Source organism: Harpegnathos saltator, unplaced genomic scaffold (genome assembly GCF_003227715.2).
Source record: "Harpegnathos saltator strain DR-91 unplaced genomic scaffold, Hsal_v8.6 scaffold18, whole genome shotgun sequence".
NCBI lineage: Eukaryota > Metazoa > Arthropoda > Insecta > Hymenoptera > Formicidae > Harpegnathos > Harpegnathos saltator.
In genome coordinates, this window is record NW_020229961.1 from 379389 (window position 1) to 386926 (window position 7538).

At 55.7% G+C, this 7538-nt stretch overlaps 1 protein-coding gene across 3 annotated transcripts in view; it reads left to right on the forward strand.

Moving 5' to 3' along the window:
- The first annotated feature begins 6321 nt into the window (after window positions 1-6321).
- The window catches only part of fz2 (frizzled 2), an 82124-nt gene continuing 80907 nt past the window's right edge, over window positions 6322-7538 (forward strand). For 2 of the 3 annotated variants that reach the window (XM_025297555.1, XM_025297556.1), the window contains exon 1: window positions 6323-6810. The gene's annotated coding sequence lies outside the window, so the exon portion shown is untranslated. Of the gene's footprint in view, window positions 6811-7538 lie in introns of all 3 variants that reach the window. The other variant, XM_025297557.1, reaches the window with a different exon arrangement.

Sequence of the window (7538 nt, forward strand, 5' to 3'; positions counted from 1 at the left end):
CCTGTTTCACGAAAGAAAACCATACCCAGAGACGAGAAGGTAACAGAGAGAGAGAGAGAGAGAGACAGACAGAGAGAGAGAGAGAGACAGAGAGAGAGAGAGCGACGGCTGTCAACGCGCCGGTAGCTCGGCTGGTTTATAAATTTAACTTTGCCTCCCAGTTGACACCCAAATCCGATCGGCCGCCTAATTCGCCGAATCCGACACGGCAGAGGGTCCGTTTAAAATTCCGAAATAATCTGTGCCTCACGCACAGAGGGGAGGAGGCCGCACGCCCGGATGCTGGAGCTGACGAGTTAACGAGCTGTTTTCAAGATGTAAAATCGTGCTACGAGGGCAGCAGCTCGCCATCGCGTTCCTCGTTCTTCGTTCGCTTCTCCGCGCCCGGCTCTGTCGCCGTCACACAGCGGCGACTGGAATAACAAACAGCCTGGAGAAGACGATCCCGGTGCGTGGATTATTTCCCGGCGTCGCCATAAAGCTGTCTGGAGCACCGTCTACCGATCGTCGCCTCCAACCTCGAGCGCGCGCCGCGCCGCGCCGCGCCGCCGTTCGATACGTAATACGTCGCGTGCGTCGTTTGTCGTATGATGCTTACGACAAGGAACAACAAAGGACGCTTCGCGTACGTGTGACCGCTCGTTACGGCCGACCGTGTATAAGTTACCGAGAGGGGATTCCTCCGACGCGACGCTCCCCCCCCCCGCGAGCGATGAAATAAAAATAACAAAAGGATCTCTGGGAGGTCTGGTAGCTCGGGATGAACGATCTCGCGTTTTATTTTAGCGCCCGCGGGGATTTCGCAATCGCTCGTGTATCCATCTCCTCTCTCTCTCTCTCTCTCTCTCTCTCTCCCCCTCTCTCTGTCCCTTCTTCTCTCAAGTTCGCATCGTGAGCTAATTGGTAAAGTCGAGAGACAACAATCGACGCCTGTAAAGTCTCTATAGAGAGGGGATCAATAGAAGCGATTTGCGCGGCCGTTGCGTTTCATTATCATCCCTTACGACAGCGTTCCGTGCGCAGCGGCGTATCATGACTTACAGCCTGCGAGGTGATAGAATGTTTACACGCCTCGAGCGTATATCGAAGGTAAACGAGAAGCTCGATTAAACCAGTTAAACGTGCAATCGATAAATTAGCTCCCGCCGCTTTCCCCGGGACGACGACGGCACCGACGACGGCGAGGCAGCAACGAAATCATTTTCGAGCGAGACGTGCGCGGCGGTTCGTGCGCGAGGATTCCGCGGCGAGTCCTTCTCTCGTCTCGGGAAAGCGGCCGTCGAGTCGGCAAGCCGAGTCGGCGCGCCGCGAGAGTTCCTCTTCCTTCCCTTTTCCATCGCATGCACTAATTCCCCGCGATCAGCGAGCAACGCGGCCGGACGGGCGACCTATATATCGATACGCGTTTTCTCGCTTATATACCTGCAATTTTCCAGCTTGATAAATTTGCCACCTCGCTAGGCCACTTCATACGATCCGCATTTACGTCGGCTTAAATTTAGGTGCTCTGCCGAGGACGCGTGTGTTTCACTGTCGCGCGACGCGCGTTGCACCGAGCAGCGCGCGCGGTTTTGCGAAAACGCGATCAAGCGGCGAAACAAAAATAGGCCGATGCGCGACACAAAAATAGGAGGACGCGATGATGATAGATCCGTCGAGAAAGCGCCGTCGTCGGCGGGGTGCGCTCGTGCGTCGGCGATAAATATATACCTTACGAAACAACCTTGTTATCGCGAGGAAGGGAGAGAGAGAGAGAGAGAGAGAGAGTTCACGATTAAAGGCGCATTTTTATAACCTCGCGCGGCGAAACCGATTTAACGATAATGCAACTAATTGACCGTTTCTCGCACGGACCGATGATTAATTATGACGGCCGCGTAATTTGCAGCGCGTGTAATTCCGGTCGAGACGTAATTTACATGCGCGCGGCGACGCTACGCTGCGCCGCGCGTCGGGTTAATAATTGGTCGCGTCGCGATTTCCGGGTGGGCGCTAATTTCCGCGATAAAGGAGAAACTCGTGCAGCGAGGACTCGATACGCACGAGAAAGAAAGAGAGAAAGGGAGGGAGGGAGGGAGGGAGGGAGGGAGAGAGAGAGAGAAAGAGAGCCGCTCGTCGACCCTTCCAGCGGCAATCGTTATACAATGTTTCGCCTTAATTGCGGATTCGAAGCCCGGCAGGCCGTCCGAAGCGCAGCAGCGCGGCCTTCACTGCCGGGTGATACACTTTTAATTGCGCCCGGATTTACAATTCAGATTTGTCAGACTCAAATCGGACGGCCGTCCCACCCGCGCGTACACATCCTAAACTCGCGCACGAGGGCGAGAGAGCGCGAGGGCGAAATATGACACATTGCGTGCGCACGTCGCTCTCAATCGATGGCTCCGCCGAAATAAAAAATGATGCGGCGACAGCGCGAACGCGACGCCTTTCCGCGACGAGAGTCGCGGCGCAAATATCGTTTCATCGGATAGCCCCGTGCGCCTCCTTCGCGCGGGAAGGAAAACACGATGCGATCGCCTCTCGCGCGATTAATTTATCCCACGTGGGCTCACGTCGTTCTGCGCTCGACGAAATCGCGGAAACGTATTCCGATCTCTCGCAGCGCGGATCGCGATGTTCGGATCTTTTCCTTCCTCGCCACGGCGAGTTATCCCTACACTGTAGAGCCGTGCGCGCAGGAAAGAGGTGTACATACACGTGTCGCCTGGGTGTTCACACGTACGGCCAACGTCTCCATGATGTTTCTCCAGATAACAACCGCCGGCTCTTCAACTTCACGCGCCCGCGTAGGTTCGCCGCTCTGGAGAAAACCGCCGCGTTTATTGCGCCGGCTTCGTAGTTTCCACGAGTGACTTGCTTTGTGGTCACCTTGTTGCGCACTTTGTTCTCTATTCCTCCTCCTCCTCTCCCCCCTTCTCTTTCTCTTGCTCTCTTTCTCTCGCCGAGTGAAAGATTCGTCGAGAGCTCTCGCCATGAAAGGCGAATTTCTGCTTCTGTGAAGTATAAATTTCATCATGGCGCGTCGTCGCGAGGAGAAATCAACAGATAGCTCTTATAACCTCGCACCGAACGAGATCCGGTCGCGAAATATCGTCGTCGGCTCGCGCGACGTAATTCTTGGCCAGCCACCGTCTCGCGCTCTCTCTCTCTCTCTCTCTCTCTCTCTCTCTTATCGCTTTTCCGATACGCTCGGCACACGCTACGCCCGATAAGACTGCCGTGCAACGAAAGGCGCGAGACACCGCGCGTCGGCTGGGAAACTCGATCGAGTGGCCGATTCTCCTTTTGAGGAAGCTGCCGTCGAGCGAGAGAAGAACACGCTTCTTCATCACCGCTACTGCAGGTTCTTGCCTTTTCTTCCCGGCCGACGTGTCGGTGCTGTAACGGAGAGTCGAAGACGTTCCCTATCTCGACGGGTGTTGCCATGACACCGTGAAACCTGCATCCCGCACCGAAATCTCTCTCTCTCTCTCTCTCTCTCTCTCTCTCGTTCTCCCGTTCCCTCTTCGGACTCGCGTACATTTTTCCCCCGCGGCGTTTTCTCCTGAGGAACCGCCGTCTCTTGCGTCGCGAGACTTGCGGACGCGAGAAAGACAGAAAGAGGGAGAGACAGAAAGAGAGAAAGAGAGAGAGAGAGAGAGAAAAAGGACCAAATGAGAGCGAGGAGGCCAAACGAGTGTGAATTTTATTCGCTCGTTAAATCCCGACATCTTGCGATACCGATGGTTTGCGCTGTGGTAGACGCGAATCATCAGCCGCGAGTGAGCCGAACAATGCAACGTCACAATCGCCGGACTATTTGCCCAGCGAGCGGACGTTTCCATTAGGCGAAGCCTATCGCGATGCGCGATTATCATTCACGGTTTAAAGGACGCTGTTTAATTCTTTCTGGCATGAGCTCGCGGCAGCGCGCATTGGTGCCCATTTGAAAATGCAACCTGGCCGTGTTCCAGCGATTCTGCTCTCTCTCTCTCTCTCTCTCTCTCTCTCTCTCTCTCTCTCTCTCTCTCTCTCTCTCTCTCTCTCTCTCTCTCTCACTCTCTCTCCTCCATCTCCCTGACTTTTACTGCGAAAGGACGCACCTCTCCTCTCCTTTCCTATCCTCTCCTTTCCTATCCTCTCCTCTCCTCTCCTTTCCTCCGCGCTTCCACTTTCGTCGTGTCATCCGTCTCGGTGCATTTTACAATTGCCTCCGCGGCAGCCCGGATTTATTTGATCACCGTGGCGCCTTACCTCGCTATTTACGCTCCGCCCATCGTGATTCATCGATGTCAATCTTATTTTTATCGCGATTACGCAGTACAGATCCGGCCGGATCGATCGCGACTCTGAGCGACGAGAGCCCGCGCGGACGCGCACGGTCGGTGCGCGGTGTTTTTTCCAAAGCTATCTTTAAAGCTGGCGCAATCAACGCCTTTCGCGCGATACTCGTCGTGCGAGTTTACGAGCGACTCCCGTTAATGGAAGAAATTTCGCGGAGCCGTTCCAGTTGCGGCGTGTTAAACTTCTTCAATCAAAACTTGCTTGATGAGAGAGAAAACGAGAGATAGAAGGAGGCATCGGAGGAGGAGTGAGAAGGGCCTCCTTCTGGGCCTTAACTTTGTCATAAATTGGCGCGATCGTTAAAACGCAATTTTAATCAGAGCGACGCGTGCTCTCTGCTCAACCCGCGCGCGGCGGCACGAATCTCGTTTTTATTAACATCCGCGGAAAATTCGCGAGAGGGGCGGAGGAAGAGAGAGAGAGAGAGAGGGAGAGAGAGAGAGAGAGAAGGAGTAATGCGCATTTGCGTATAATTTCCGTATAATAAATTTTCAGCCTATTCCCGCCGGCTGGCGGTCAAGCCCGGCCGCGCCGCGAGCTATTGTGTCCGGGCGCGAGAATATTTATCGTCGCTCGACGAACGTATTCGCAAGGAACGCGCCGGAGTGAATCACGGGATTTTTCTCTCTTATGGAAATTTGCCGATGTACCAACTCGAATTTACGACTGCGGAAATTTACCGGAAAGTACAGTCGCCGCCGCCGCCGCCGCCGATGGCTCGGCGGCGGCCAATCTTTTCCGAACGATAAATTCCTTGGACTTTATCCAGCCGCGTTTATCCGTGATTGTCTTACGCATAGTTTGTTCTACTTTAGTTTGCCCTTTCGCCGCTCCGTTGCTTCCTTACCGTCTCTCGCGCGTCGTGCGTTACCGGCGACGCGATATTTCGTCGTACTGACCCTCGAGGGGAGTGGAGCAAGTTGCAACAAATTCCGCCTCGGTCGCGCCTCTTAAATTGGGAGGACGGTGATAAACTCCGGACAAAAACCCGCTCCCACCCCCGTCCCTTTGTCTTTAATAAAAGTAGAGAGTGCTACAGCCGAGGAGAAAATAAAGCATCTCGTAAACCTGAATTCGGCTAAATTGTCTGTTCACGCCTAATGCCGGAACTTTGATCGCGCCGGCCGACATGCTGTGTGTGTGTGTGTGTGTGTGTGTGTGTGTGTGTGTGTGTGTGTGTGTGTGTGTGACGTGAGAGCTACGCAAGATTAAAAAAACAAAGCGCAGCTTCTCTTTCCCTTTTGCTTCAGCAATATCGCGCAAAATTGTCTTACACGGAGAAGAGAAATTGATCGAATGAACGCGTGACGACGAACGAACCGGATCGACCTCCGTCTTCCTCGGAGGAAACGAAATCTCTGCTTCTCAGAAGTACAGACATTCGGTTTGCAAGGAACAGAAATGTCGTCTGCTCCCTTTATCGTTAATCTCACCGAAAACTATCCTCCCCGCCCGTCAGACATCGCGGAGCATACGCGTTATTCAATCTCGACCATGGAAATACTCCTTCGCGGCGGATTAGGAAGTAGAAAAAGGCAAAAAGAGACAAGAAATACCATCCGCAATACGACGCGACCCTCTGCGCGAACGATTGTAATACACCTTCGGGGAGGGACGCGCGCTCCGCGCTCTCTCGTCGAAAGGGTCGAATGCGAACGAGAGAGGGTTCCCGGAAAAAAGCTCGCCGGCGACGAGCGAGGAAGAGACACACACAGAGCGGCAAACGCGAAAGAAATTCCCATTACTTTGGCCCGGCGACGTCTACAGCCCGCCTGCGTCTTCCTCTTCTTCCGCTTCCTGCTCGCACCCCGCGAGCAAGCGCGCGAGCGTGCGCGTTGCCACCACCCTCGCCACCTCCACGCAGCGATCGTCGTCGTCGTCGTCGTCGTCGTCGTCATCGTCGTCGTCGTCGTCATCGTCATCGTCGTCATCGTAGTCATCGTCGTCGTCGTCGTCGTCATCGTCGCCCTCCTCTTCCTCCTCCTCCACTTCCTCTTCGGTTTCTCCCCCAGGAAAGGGGGCACGATGCACGCATGTGCCGGGGCCATTCTATCGATTTCTGTGTTTCGCGCGATAGTCACAGGGAGGCGTCCCCGGTGTGTCGTCGCGCTCCCGCCGCACTAACAACCGCGCCACCCGAAACAGCCCTGCACATCGTCGGCACCCGGGTTCCTTTTCAAGGTTAAGTCGTTAACCCTCGCCGCCTACGCGCCTACCGAGAGCGAACGTCCTCCGCGAGCGGTCGCTCCAGGCCCAAAGTCCGTCGGCGGGAGGCCCGCTCCGTGTGCTGCGATCGCGAGTGGACCGCGACTGACGAGTGCGAGTGACGGAAGACAGTTCGACAGCCGACAGGAACGGAGCGGCAAATTACACGGACGGGGACGGACAGCGTGCGACGACATCGTCGAGAGGGAGAAGGAGCCCGGCGGATCGCGAGCGCACCGGCCGTTGCGGAGGGTGCGCAACGTGTACTCCGTTTCTGCGGTGAGTAGACGCGCCAATGAGAGATCCTCCGGCGAGATCAGAGAGAGAGAGAGAGAGAAAGAGAGAGAGAGAGAGAGAGATCAGAGCCGAGTGTCGGTTGCGAAGGTTGAAATATATTCTTACCGGTGGAGAAAGCGGAGGAAGCGCGAGGTGGAGGCAGGTGCGATATCGCGCGGGGTGACGCGCGCCCCGCAAGCGTCGACGCCGCGAAAGGTCGACACGGGAACGCGACGGGGGCGCGTTGCACGCACGTCGGCAGGACGTCGACCGTCGCCGACGACGCCGTGAAAGCGGCGGCGAACGCAACATCCGGAGAATCGAACTCGCCGCGCGGGTCGCGTCTCTCAGCACGTAGCAGTACGGGGGAACGCGCGACGAGATCGTCCGCTTGAGCGGCCTGTAAAAAAACTCCGAGAGAGAGAGAGAGAGAGAGAATCTCTCTCTTTGTGTTGCGCGATGTACCTCGCGACTACGCAACAGCAGCAGCTGTTTGAGGAAGCCGGCGCATTTTTCAGTTGTCACGTATTAGCGCCAGTTAGCGGCGCCGGAGTTTCTCCCGGGCGCGACAATACGAACAAAAAAAGAGACGGCTATGCATAAATATCCAGCCGCGGGGGATTCTCGCTCGCTCGTTCAGCGCGGATCGCGTTCTCTCTTTCTCGCGGTTGTTCCACCGCGCTCGGCAAGTCTCGAATTAACCATCGCCGAGAGCGCACGTTTCATCGCCC